Here is a 12,933-nt window from a genome sequence, read left to right as displayed (position 1 = left end):
ATAAAGTAATATGTCGGTGAAAAGTCACACTTTCACTAGTTACTCTCCTCAAAACCATTGTGGCAAAAACACGATGGAGGCCGCGGAAGCAACCGAGATGGCAGAATCCCCTCTACAAGGATCCTGTTTCTCGCCGCCAGAACGTCCGTACTGCGGGTGTTAAAGAAGGAACGGAGGGTCGCGACTGGGATGCCTCGTGAAAACACGATGAAGATGACACGATTCTCGATAACTCCAGGACAAGACGCAGCACTGTCCGGTTCGTGCGGGACAAAGAGACTTAGAGAGAAACCACCTGGTGTGTTCGATTCCAGCAAGTAGCACGGCTTATGTGACCAAACAAGATAAACACCTGAAAGAAACACTACTGTAAGTTCATAACTGAATTAACCCTTCATCCATGTGTCAAAGGCAGGTTTGAGGGTGACAAATACAACCTTGTGCATTCCACGTACTGCTAGGATCAACAAGTCCTCAAAGACAAAATAGGTTGTTTATCAGCATTCTCTGATTGGTCATCTCTATGGTTAAGGTCTAGTAAATTCATTTATCTTTTATTAATTAAAAATCTCTTTTCCAAGAGTGTCCTGACCAAGATAAGTCTTTTTCATTCATCACTGAGGGGAATTTAAACTTTACAGAGACAAGAAACAGATAAAGAACTATTGGAATGATATCAATAAAAATAAAGGAAGAAATGAAAGAAATTAGAGAGATGACAGGCAGCAATAACAATAAGTTAGGTAACAGCTAACACAAAAAATATGCCACAAAATCAGGATTAAACAGGAATGTGATTGTAAAATCATGAATAACATTTCTAATACAATCATGTAAAAGATTTCATTGTAAAAGCAACATAAATGGCACCTTAAAACAACCCGAGAGCTGTCGAAAACCATAAAATACCCCGAAACATCTGAAGCCATGCAGGAGAGGGAACAACCGGTCTCTGCAGCAGTGACTGAAATTCACAAAGAGACCAAATGCAAACTGGAAAAGGTTCCAGGCGAGCGGCGTTCATAAAAAGCTCTTTTCCCCAGTTCAGTGTGAACACAGGGAGCTGAGTCCTGGGACCAGAGCGCATGGCTGTTCACACAGTTCTTTTGAATAAAGGTACATGATACGGCTCAGGCAACTTAAACCGTTTGTTGAATGTTGGGGAAAGATAAGGTGGTTAAAGAAAACGCTGCTGTCTTTTGCCGTCACACACCCTGGTCTTCTCCCGACAAGTGTTGAGATTGAATGAAGCACATTTTAGAGGTGTTATAAATACTTACAAAGTCAAAAGGTAGACATGAGACTTTATGAGCCTATAGAGACAAGAGGAAAAAGGAGAGACACTGGATGGAAACAATGGCACAACTGGAATTCCTGCTGAGTTTTGAGATCAGTCTCAGTCTGAGCCGTCACACAGATGGTGCTAGCTAGCTAACATCTACAGCTAACATCTGTATAGTCTGTACATTGGCCATTTTTAGCCGTGCAAGTAGCGTCGCTCTGACAATGTCAGTCAGTCTGTCCACAACTACTGGATGAAACGTGCTTCATCGTTCATGCTCCCCTCAGGATGAACTGTAATAACTCTGCTGATCCTCTGACTTTCCATCTAGCGCCACCATCAGGTCGACATGTTAACGTGTCCGACACTTTGGTTTCTGACCAAACACCTGCAGAGCTGATGGCGCTCCCATCAGCCTCAGCTGCACTCTGTGTTCACTGCTACCTAGCTAATGTTAGCATGCTAACACGCTAAACTACGATGGTGAACCTGCTAAACATGCTGAACATCAGCGTGGTAGCATAGTCACTCTGAGCATGTTAGCGTGCTGACGTTAGCATTTAGCTCAAAGCACCATGTATCTAAATACAGCCTCACGGAGCTGCTAGCGTGGCTGCAGACTCTCGGTCTTGTTTTGAATAAAAATGGACGGCACACAGTTGAGAGGCCACAGACAGCCATCGTTCACAGAACCACAAAAGGAAAACTAAAATCTGCGACTGGACAAACCACCAATGCGTCAGTTTTCTGGTGAGAAGAGTTCCAGCAGGATAGATGTTCTGACATCACATTCAGATCTGTATTGTATCTGAAAGGTTCAAGTATGTTACTGGAAGATAACGGCTTCATGCAGGCTGAACCCAGGCCTGACAGTCGGGGCGGACGACCTCATTAACCACCAAGCCGTCCTGCTGCACATTCCTCTTCCCTGCAGGTCGGAGATGACAAACAAGACAAATATGCTGACGCATACAGAGCTCAAATGTTCCAGGACTCCACTTTCCTTTGCTGTTTATCCAACCACACACACACACACACACACACACACACACACACACACACACACACACACACACACACACACTGGCAGGGATTAGAAAACAGCAACAGCAAAAACCACAGCTTCCAAGGGTATCACACATAAACACACATAAAACATAAACATAAAAACACGCAGTAAATCGCCTCCAAGTATGTCTGGATCTGCTTACAGGTGGCACATCAGGATCCTCTAAAATAAATTCACAAGCTGTAGGTTTTTGTCAAAGAATCCAAGCTTTGGATTCAGTGTGAGGCTCGGACAACATGTTTACGGCTGCATCAAACACTTCACTGCAGCAGGTGAGTGTTGGCAGGAGTATTCAGAGTAAAAGTAGCAATAACACAATTTAAAAATACTCTCAAGGAACAGCGTTGTTAAGCCCCGTGTAGGCAAGAACTCAAAAGCCGCCGTGTCATTCACCGTAATTCTAATTCAAAGATAACAAACATGTGAGGTTTTTACAGATAAACGTGCACATGATGGACAAGGCTTCTGGAGTATTTCTAGCTCATGTAATGGAGCAGCAGTACAAAACCTGCATCTTCTATTTGATTATTTCACTTATTTAAAGTATCACATCGCTTCATCGAAGCGCTGAAATAAATGGTAGATTTAAATAAAGCAAAAAGGGATACTTAAGGTGAAGCTGGGTCCTCCACACATTGACCAAAACCGACACTGACACTGGTTACCACTAGATGGAGCTGCTGGTCTACACACCATCTGCTTCCTCCTCATGTTTTAACACTGATGTGTGTTTTTTTTGTCTGAGTGTTTTCAAGGGATAAATGCTTTATTTTCAGATCACCATAATAAAGTAATGCCAGAATATGTCATAAGGCAGACAAGGTATACCGAGCCTATATACTCGGCTCTAACTAAATAAGCGATACTGCCGTGTCAGAGCGATGGTGAGGGTCTTATGAAAGCCACTCTGGACCAGAATCCAATTTCAGAAGCTCTGATGGACTGTCAGAGCGATGCTAATTGCTCTCTTTCCCACCAATAGACAGAACAAAGACTGGCAATCAAAGTCTACTTTTGTCACACTCATTAGCCCGTTTATTTCTGATGGGTTTTCACCCCTTAAAGCGTCACAGCTGAGCATTAACAACATTATGTGTGGCTGCTATAAATACTCCCAGAGCCCGGGATGAAATTTGATGTAACAGGAATATTTTGACTCATGAAAACCGCTGCTGCGTCACTTTATTCAACCCCACCTGCCTGAATCTATTCAGCAGACGGGTACATTGGGGATCAGGACTAAGCTGTTGAGTTTGGATGATGTGATGCATGAATATAGCAAAACAAACAGTAATGGGATCTTTCACAATGTGTAATGCCATCCAAAATGAACGATTTACACTATCCAACAATTCAAATGTGCAAGGAAAGCGTGAAGAATGGCGAGATTAGTTTTACGCTAAGCCTCTCAGGAGGCGAGAGGCACATGAGGAGGATGTCATGAGGCAGCAGGTTCAGCTGTAAGCATGCTCCGCAGTGAAACCCTACAACACCTGTGGCCGCAGCTGCAGCCAGTATTTTCACAGTATCCACATCCTGTATGTTGCACGCAAGGTGGGTACACAGAATTTATTTATTATTTAAAACAATTTGGTGTGATTGGAGGATTATCAAGTAGAATTATAGAAAATAAAAAAGCGAGAGAGCAACAGCAGGTCTAAAATGTGGTGGATGGTGTCCATCAGATGTTCTTCAGGATGTCGCAGTCCAAACGCAAATAAGTCCTTTAGGCATTAAGGGACCGATACATTTGGACCCAGAAGAGTCTTTGTCGCGGCTTATCGAAAGGACAGTAATCCACTTTTAAAGTGTGTATTTGTCAAATGACAAAGCCACAGGAAATATTTAAATGCAGAATGAGTAAGATTTTCCTAAAAAACATCGTTTAGACTCTGAATCACCACTCGTGTGTCTGTCTCTGCAGAGCTGCTGCCCTCTGCCTGTATTTTCTTATTTTGCTGTGTTCGGGGCGTTTCTGGGCGTCACCCTTTGGGCAGCGGGTGTGTAGCCCCCAGCCAATAACAGCGCGCAGGCTGTGAGGAAGCTACGAGAATGGCAAATATAGCGAGGGCGAAACGGCAAGCGGTCAAAGCTCGCTCCAAAACGAGAGTGAATCCGGGGGTTGGCTTTCACCCGCTGTTTATCAGACTTATCAGTCAAGACTGTTAAAGGCTGATGGAACACCAAAAGTCTGCTTCTTCTTCTGTGGTCAAAGCCGTCTGGTCTTGTGACCTCCTTCCATTAAATACATAATGCATAATTAAAGGGGGGGGGGTTCATGCAAACGAATCTGAGGAGACAAATTCTCACGTTATCGGTCTACAGAGTCAAACCACTCTCGGTCCTGTTCTCGTCAGGTAAGTTGGATTGTTGCACAAAATAACCTTTTAAGCCACAAAATTTGCCACAAATTTGCTAAACCGTGAGCTGTGTTTCCATGGTAACAATCAGTGTCACCTGCTGCTGACGAAGAGGAAAACAGCTCAATCTGTGGCTTGCTTACAGTGCTACAGAGTGAGTAATATGAAACGAAACACAGCAGAAACCACTCAGAAATGTGTTTACCTGCTATTGCTTCACAGTTAATTTCTTCTAAAAAGTCCTCAGTGTTCACGTCTGGCTCGCAGAAGATGTATTTATCTTTTCTCCCGGAGTGAATGGAGCAGAGCAGCTTGAAGCTGCATCTCAGCCAGCCATGTGTTTGCATAGATAGATGTTACCTGAGTATTTTCGTTTTATGCTACTCTACACTCCTCTCCGTTTGCCTGACAGCTGTAGTTCCAGGTTACTTTGCAGATGCATCATCCATACAAAGCGTTTGCTCAGTGAATAAGATGATACACTGTTTAGACTAGACAGTGAAATGAACGTTAGCTCCCCATTGACCAGCTACAACTGTAAAATGATGGCATTACACCTACATGCATTAGTAATAATATATATTATAATATAGGTTAATATATAATAATATAACATTCACAGGGGCCATTTTTCTGCAGAGTCAGTACTTTTTCTTTTGATACTTTTTAAGTGCATCTTGCTAACAATGTTTTTTGTACTTTCTTATTTTTACACTGCGGTATTTCTACTTTTTAAGAGAAGAAGAATACTTCCACCACCACATACACCCTCGGATGTTATACACGCCCTGGACAAGAAGCGGTATCAGTGACGCACACATGCTGCAGGAGAAATTATCTGTGCAGAACTGGAAGTTTTATTTATTTCTGTGTGTGTGTGTGTGTGTGTGTGTGTGTGTGTGTGTGTGTGTTCGTAGCAGTGGCCTTCACTGCACTTCAGTAAAGCTCTGCTGTACATCATGCTCTCTGGGCGAGGGCGCCGCAGTGTGACCAAGAAGACGATGAAAAGGACAAAGGAGAGCAGGTGTGCATCAGCCGAGGGGATTCATAATGCCTGATCGTGACCTCGCCCGAGCCCTGGAAGAACCACCCAGTCCCGGGTCGGCAAACCTCAAATCACATGATTCCTGCGAGGTTTGTTTTTCACTGGCTTCACCCTGAGCTGTAAATCCCAAAGCGGGCTCTTTTATTCTTTCTATTCCTCTTTCGTCTTTGTCTCCCTCACTCCTCGGTGTCTCAGTCAACAGGGCTTCTGGGCTTCAGGTTTGCTGACTGGGATGCATTAGTGAGATAAGTGTCGTCCCCCCCCCCGTCCCCGTCCCCCCTCCACAGAGCTTTAGGGACGGGATCATTCAGTTGATTGACTTTGTGTTTTCCCTTCCTTCCATTGGGATCTGCAGCAAATAGAGCTCATAATTGACTAGCTCGTTCTTGGAAAATGAGCTCAGTTACTGTTTAAGTGGTTGTGGTGTCTGAGAGGTGGCGGATGGATATTAGTTGTTCGTGTGACAGCGGCAGTTAGCGTGGCAGTCTCAAAATCGAGCACCAGTGTGATTTGTGAGTCCCAGAAGCGTTCCTGTGCTTTAACAGAGACGCAGTCTGCGACAAGTGTTTGGCAGAATGTAAGACTTGTTACACATATAGATACAGCGGATTCCTTGTGCTGCATGTCTGGATAGACAGAGACAATATTACACTTTGACTGTAAGAGGCGGTAAATTTAATCTTCCTAGAAAATACAAACTGTATCGTAAACCAACCCTGTCTCCTGTACGTTACGTTCATGCTCAGTGTTTAGTTAATTCATTTGCACATGTAATAAAACACAGAACACACACAAACAAATAAATAAGCTGTCAGTAGTAATTAATTGGGTACTATTATAATGGTGAGGCTCACAAAGGTTTCCTAGATTTCCAACAAGCCTCTCATTTCAATAACAAGGTGGGAAAACATGGGCTCAGATACACATCTGACCCGGCAGGCTGTGATATCTGTGATACCTGGAAAACACGGAGGGCTTGCAGGTTTGATCGAAGCACGGGCTAAACATACTTATACATACATACATACATATTTTACCTTCAGTGCAGCGACGCACTCAGTTTAAAAGCTTCAGACACAGCGACACTACGCGGGCTCCCCGCTGTACTGCTTCATTAGAGATGTGGAGAGCAGCGGGGAAAGCTCTGTGGATCCACGGGGCTTACTCGCACAAAGAGACCTCACCTTTATTGGAGTTCTATAGTAATATTTAAGAAAGGTCTGCTCTCTGACATGCTTCGAGCACAGTCCATTGATCTACGGCTGCAGACCTCACTGAGGCACTGCAGGACGCACTGGAGGAATACAGAGTGATTCATCTTTTGATGAGCTGTGAGAAGAGACAGCAAAGTAGTGCAATGTTGCAGTAAAGGTTGTTCAGAAAAGGCCAAAAAGAAGCAGGTCTAGACTGAGAGGACATGTTGTGGAATTGACAATTGGTTCAGGACAAGTTTATTCTACCCCAATTTAAGATAAATGCAGATATGCAAAGGGATTTCAAGTGTTGTTCGAGCACTGAGCCCTGAGTAAAAGGACAGACGGGTAATAAATGATTCATTTGACGTTGCAAAATGGACAGAAGCTTCCTCCTTGCTCGCTCCCTCAGTATAAGCCACTTGTAGAGATGGCAGCCAATTTAAATGCATATCAACGTGGGTTAGGCGGTCAGGAGTGATGTGGTGCAGTTCAGCGTGTAGCAAAACTGGTTAAGCAGTTTCCTTCGCTGTTCCTGAGGAAGCAGTCAAGAGGCGATGCATAATCATTCACCGTCCTGCTTTGTAATTCTGAATATCTCATATCTCGTATATCTCGAGCACATTAAAATGCAGCGACATGAGAAGGAGTGTATGTGAGGAACGCAGCATGGGGCACTGCATCTGCCGGCGTGAAGCGCTGCAACCTGATCGAAACCATCTAGAGACGAGATCTAATCAGACACCCCTGCAGTGTGGATGCGTGAGACGGACAGTGTTTGAGTGTATAGTATATGGTGATCCATTCTCGCATATGTGCTGCTGTGTGTGTGTGTGTTTGTGTGTGTGTGTCAAACACAGCACAATCAGCCCTCTTCTGCTATCACGAGCCTGCTGTCAGATCACACAGATCTTAATGAGAGCGCATCTCTGCCCTGAATGTTTAATCCCACATTTACAGAGTCGAGGTGCCGAACCTCGAACATCCCGGTGGAAGTTGAAGTGGTTTTGACAGTGATTTTCTCCGCTTGACTTAGGGTGGGAGGAGGAGGAAGACATGAAGTAACATAAAGAGACAGACAGAGAGAGCGTTTGTGTGTGTGAAATCATATTTGTTAGAAAGGTTGCATCCCACCATGCGCGATTTAATGCTGTTTATCCGATCCTTTCAGTCCGTGTCACAGCTCTCCTCTGCGTGCGTGGCTAATCCGCAACTTCTCATTGATTCCGTTTCAGCAGACAAAATAATCTCACCAACACCAAACGTGTTGATCGTGTTAAAAAAAAACCCTGTGAGAGATGACTTTATGTTCCCTGGATAGTGTTACAGCTATATATATATATATATATATATATATATATATATATATCTATCTCAGAAATGTTCCAATAGACACACAGGAAAATGTTCACATTCTGTTTAGAAAGGACAGAAACAATAAGCAGGACTGACACAGAGGTTTGTCACTTTAGCATTTTAATATCTTTTGTGATTATTTTGCTGCTACTCCAAATTTTTAATAAATGTCTAGATTATTAAATTATTTGGTTACTTTTGTCCACGGCTCTAGGGATGTTAATGTCGCTCTGCCGGGCCATCCTCCGCTTCGGTCCAGAAATGAAATGTCTCAACAGCTATCAGATACATTGCTGTGAAACTTTGTACAGATGTCCGTGATCCCCTCAGGATGAACTGTAATAACTCTGCTGATCCTCTGACTTTCCATCTAGCGCCACCATCAGGTCGACATGTTAACGTGTCCGACACTTTGGTTTCTGACCAAATACCTGCAGAGCTGATGGCGTTCCCATCAGCCTCAGCTGCACTCTGTGTGTACTGCTGACTAGCTAATGTTAGCATGCTAACACGCTAAACTACGATGGTGAACCTGCTAAACATGCTGAACATCAGCGTGGTAGCATAGTCACTGTGAGCATGTTAGCGTGCCGACGTTAGCATTTAGCTAGCTAGCATTGCTGTACTCTCTTGTTTAAACTGACTTCAACATATCAGTTCTACAATGTTTCATTCTGGCACGTTGTAAAAAGTTAGGATTGTTACTATTTCCCTCCTGGTTGATTTGGCGACACCTTTGCTTACTGCTGGTAACACTGCGCGTTGCGGGGCGACTGTGGCTTAGTGGCGGAGCGGGTCGTCCACCAATCGGAATCGGTCGGCGGTTTGATCCCGGCTTCCCACGTGTCGAAGTGTCCTTGGGCAAGTGTGTGTGAGTGTGTGTGAATGCTTAGTTACTACAGTTCTGCCATCCTGTGTGACTGTGGTATGTAGTTGCAGCGCTTTGAGTAGTCAGAAAGGCGCTATATTAGCACAGTCCATTTATGTTCTGATATGATTGATCATATCAAAGCAAACATGCCTTCAAGGTTCATTTTATTTTTCATTTTACAACACAGGGCTGCACAATGAAATGACAGTCGTAGCCCCCTTCACACTATATCCACATATTAAAAATGAATATAATCAAAATAAGAATACAAATAAAAACATTATATACAGTTACTTATATACATATGTTAAACATATGCATGTATGCAACTGAGCCACTTGTTGAGTCTTGAGGCTGACAGAATTCATTGCGTCACGATGCTGAAATAAAGAAGAAAGTCGATAATTGGCTTTTTTCTGTCATGCAGTGATCATCCACAATCTGATCTCGTGACTCACGCATGGCCTGAGTCGTTTCCCAAACATCAGTAAAAGGCGTCGTCGGCCTCAGTGACGTGCTGGCTGCAGTAACAGCCTGTCGCCTGCAGCTCGTCTTCCAGCAGCGCACTGTGGCTCTTCCATTACTCCTTGCACAAAGTGAAAATGATCAGCTGACAAAAGTCAATGTCCACGTCCTGCTTTGCAAATGCAATAGCACTAAGCGCTAACCTCTGTGTGGCTGCTTCACAATAAAAGCCACCACGGTTTGTCAGCTGAAAGTCTGCAGTAACAAATCCAGCTCTGATCCAGCGTTAGAGGTTTCTGCAGCGATAAAATAATGAACAGCAACGCCGGAGCACGAGCATGAATCGCTTTCTGTGAATCCCTAGTGCGTGTGTGAGTAATCTGAATCCTCAGACTCCGCCAGCAGCAATGAACACCACTATAAAGAGAGGTCATTACAGAATGTAAATACATTAAATGGCTATTGCAGAAAAATGCTGACCATGAATAGCAACCAAAAATGCGTTTTGATATAATGGAAATCTCTGGGATTATAACTCAAAAGGAAGGAATTCTTCTACACACCCTGCATTTAAAAATAAGCCCAAATTTAAACTTTAAACTGCGTTCGTTGTGCTTTATAGCGATCCAGCATGAGTTTATCCTGTTAGGACCCCTCCCTGCCCTCCGGCCTGACTCGTGTTGGATCAGAGTGCCTCCCCGGCCTGGTCTCAGGGTCTTGCTTTTGGGTTCAAACCTGTTTTGACTGAGCCTTTACACACATATACAAATACGGATGTGTCCAAAACCACTTGTAGCATTAATCACTGGTGCTTTTACCTAATAAGTCCAACACTCGGCAAGGAAACTTGTGCAAAGCCAGTCTGTCCTTGGGCAGACTGTCAAATAAACCCAAAACCTGGGTTGCAGTGAAGTTTTGAGTAAATTGAATAAATACTGAAAGATCACAGTTTGATGCGTTTGATTTGAAGCCTGCGTTGTTACCTGTCGAAGTGTCCTGATGAAACAGCTGCCCCCTCTTGTTGCTTCACGTCTTATTGTCTGCGACTGGGGTTCGTGGATGTAATCACGCATTATGTTCTTTGAAAAGGAGCCTCCAGCTTTGACTGGTGTTGTGTGGTCATTGGAGTGGACTCTTGAAATGTCATCTTGAGCCGTGTCTTTCATTGTGTTCCCAGAGAGTGGAGGGCTGTGTGTCGTCCTCCCTCCCTCTGCTGCTGCTGTCTGACACTGCTTTCTTTTCTCAGCAGGCAGCCAGGGCAACTTGTCAAAGCAGCCGACTGACAGCGCTGTTACTCACCACCTCACTACCTCGCCTTCCCCGTCACTCTGTCGGACTTTTTCTTCCACTCCTCACTGTGCACCTCTCTGCGCTTTTATCTCTCGTATCTGTGTCTGAATATGTGTTTTCTTCCCGGAGTCACGTCAGTTTGTCATCCCTCAATAACTCAATGCATTCATTGACAAAACTTAATGAGATAACACACATGGCAATATTAATTTTGCATAAAAAATCAAAGCGTCACAATTCAGTTCAGATGGACCGTACGGGCGTCATTCACGTACTGCTGACTTTTATTTTAGCAGCTAATGCAGTGTGACTTTCCAAAATGTTAACAGCGACAGAAGAAAACAACAGGGCGCATGTGTGGCGCATGGCGACACTGCCCCCCGATGCTCACCGGGCCGGATCGGTCGCGGCTGCTGAAGACAATCGGCCGTCGTTCTGGCCACAAAGCATCGATCATCAATGAGCTGCAAACCTGTTTTCAATACGCTTCTAAAAATCAAAACAACTCAAAGCAGAGCTGAATCCGTGGCTTCAGCAGAACACGCCACTTCTGAGACGACGCTGACGCCTGTGTCTGTCTCCACTGCCGCTGTATGTTGTTGCTGTAACTAACATCTCACTTTACAGTTTCGAGAGTATGAGCTCTTTTTGCTTGTTTCTCAGATATAGCTCAGTCTGGTCTAGAGACTCGTTCTCTTTCTTGTTTGTAACCTCACTGTCTCTTGGCCATTTTGTCTTGATGCATTTCTATTAAAACTTTTTATTTAGTGAAACACTCTTTTCTGGATCTTCTGAAAACACTGTATGTGTTCAGCCGGTAGCAACATGTCAAACAAGCTTTCCTACGACCTGTGGACTCTTTGATGTTGATGTGTCTCCAGATCGTAGCAGTGAAGTCAGTTAATAAAATGTTATCACCACCTCTGAATAATGGCCAAAACGACCAAAATCAGACCGATTTTTAATACTATTTATAGTATTTATTCTGCAATAGCCTTTCAATGTATTTGCATTCATTAACTGATGCAGCATGTAATCAGTGTTACTGTTTATTACTTGATCAGATTGATATCAGCCTCACTGTTTATTGATCACTCTCCTACAGCTGAATCAGCGCTGGATTAAGCTACTGCTAATGCTAGCACACCATTTCCTGCTGTTGTTGCTTCAAATTAAAAGACTTCAACTGGCGAAACAGAAGGTGTCTTTTATTGTGAAGCAGCCACAGGAAGCACAGTGTATTTGTCACTGAGGTTATCATTCATCACAAATGCATCTACAGAACAAGACAGTGGTCATTTGGTTGATGTTGTCAGTGGACGAGTTGTAAATATGTCAGAGAGCAATGAAACAGTCAGATGAAGAGCTGCATGCAACGGGCCTCAGCGACACGGCCGACTCCTTTTGCTGCGTCCTGCTGCTGTGTGGGAAACTACTGACGGCGCGTGCAGCGTGACATCAGACGGAGGTTGTAATTATTATTGACGGACTTCTTCATTAAAACAACACGGGTTTGTTTGTTTGTTTGGCTGCACTGTGAACAGACACACCGGCTGCTTCGAGGTTGGATTTCTAGCAAAGTAGCTGCTCAACCAGTGTTTACTGTAGTATTAAACCACACCTACTGTTACCACGGTAACCACAGGTGTCGCAACCCGGACTGAAATCTTACGGATAATAAGCTTACACCCAGGACATCCAGTCTCTTTCACTGCAGCACTTAACTGCCCCCCAGGCTCACTTTTCTCTCCGTATATGGTTGGATTTTTATTGCTTCCTCCTGTCTCCATCCACATCTTATCCCCATATTTCTTCACGAATTCTCCCTCCCCCCTCTCCCCTCCCCTCCCTCCTCCCCTCCCCCCTCTCCCTCCCCTCTCCTCTCCTGCCTGTATGATTTCCATTCCTACTTGTGACTTATGTCTTTTAAAGGTTGCAACTGGCCATCGAAGCACTGCTGATGCAAGCGGACCCTGTGCGCATTAAGTACTGTTGACTCCTG

This window comes from Siniperca chuatsi, linkage group LG2, assembly GCF_020085105.1.
Source record: "Siniperca chuatsi isolate FFG_IHB_CAS linkage group LG2, ASM2008510v1, whole genome shotgun sequence".
NCBI classification, from domain to species: domain Eukaryota; kingdom Metazoa; phylum Chordata; class Actinopteri; order Centrarchiformes; family Sinipercidae; genus Siniperca; species Siniperca chuatsi.
This window is presented reverse-complemented; position numbering follows the sequence as displayed.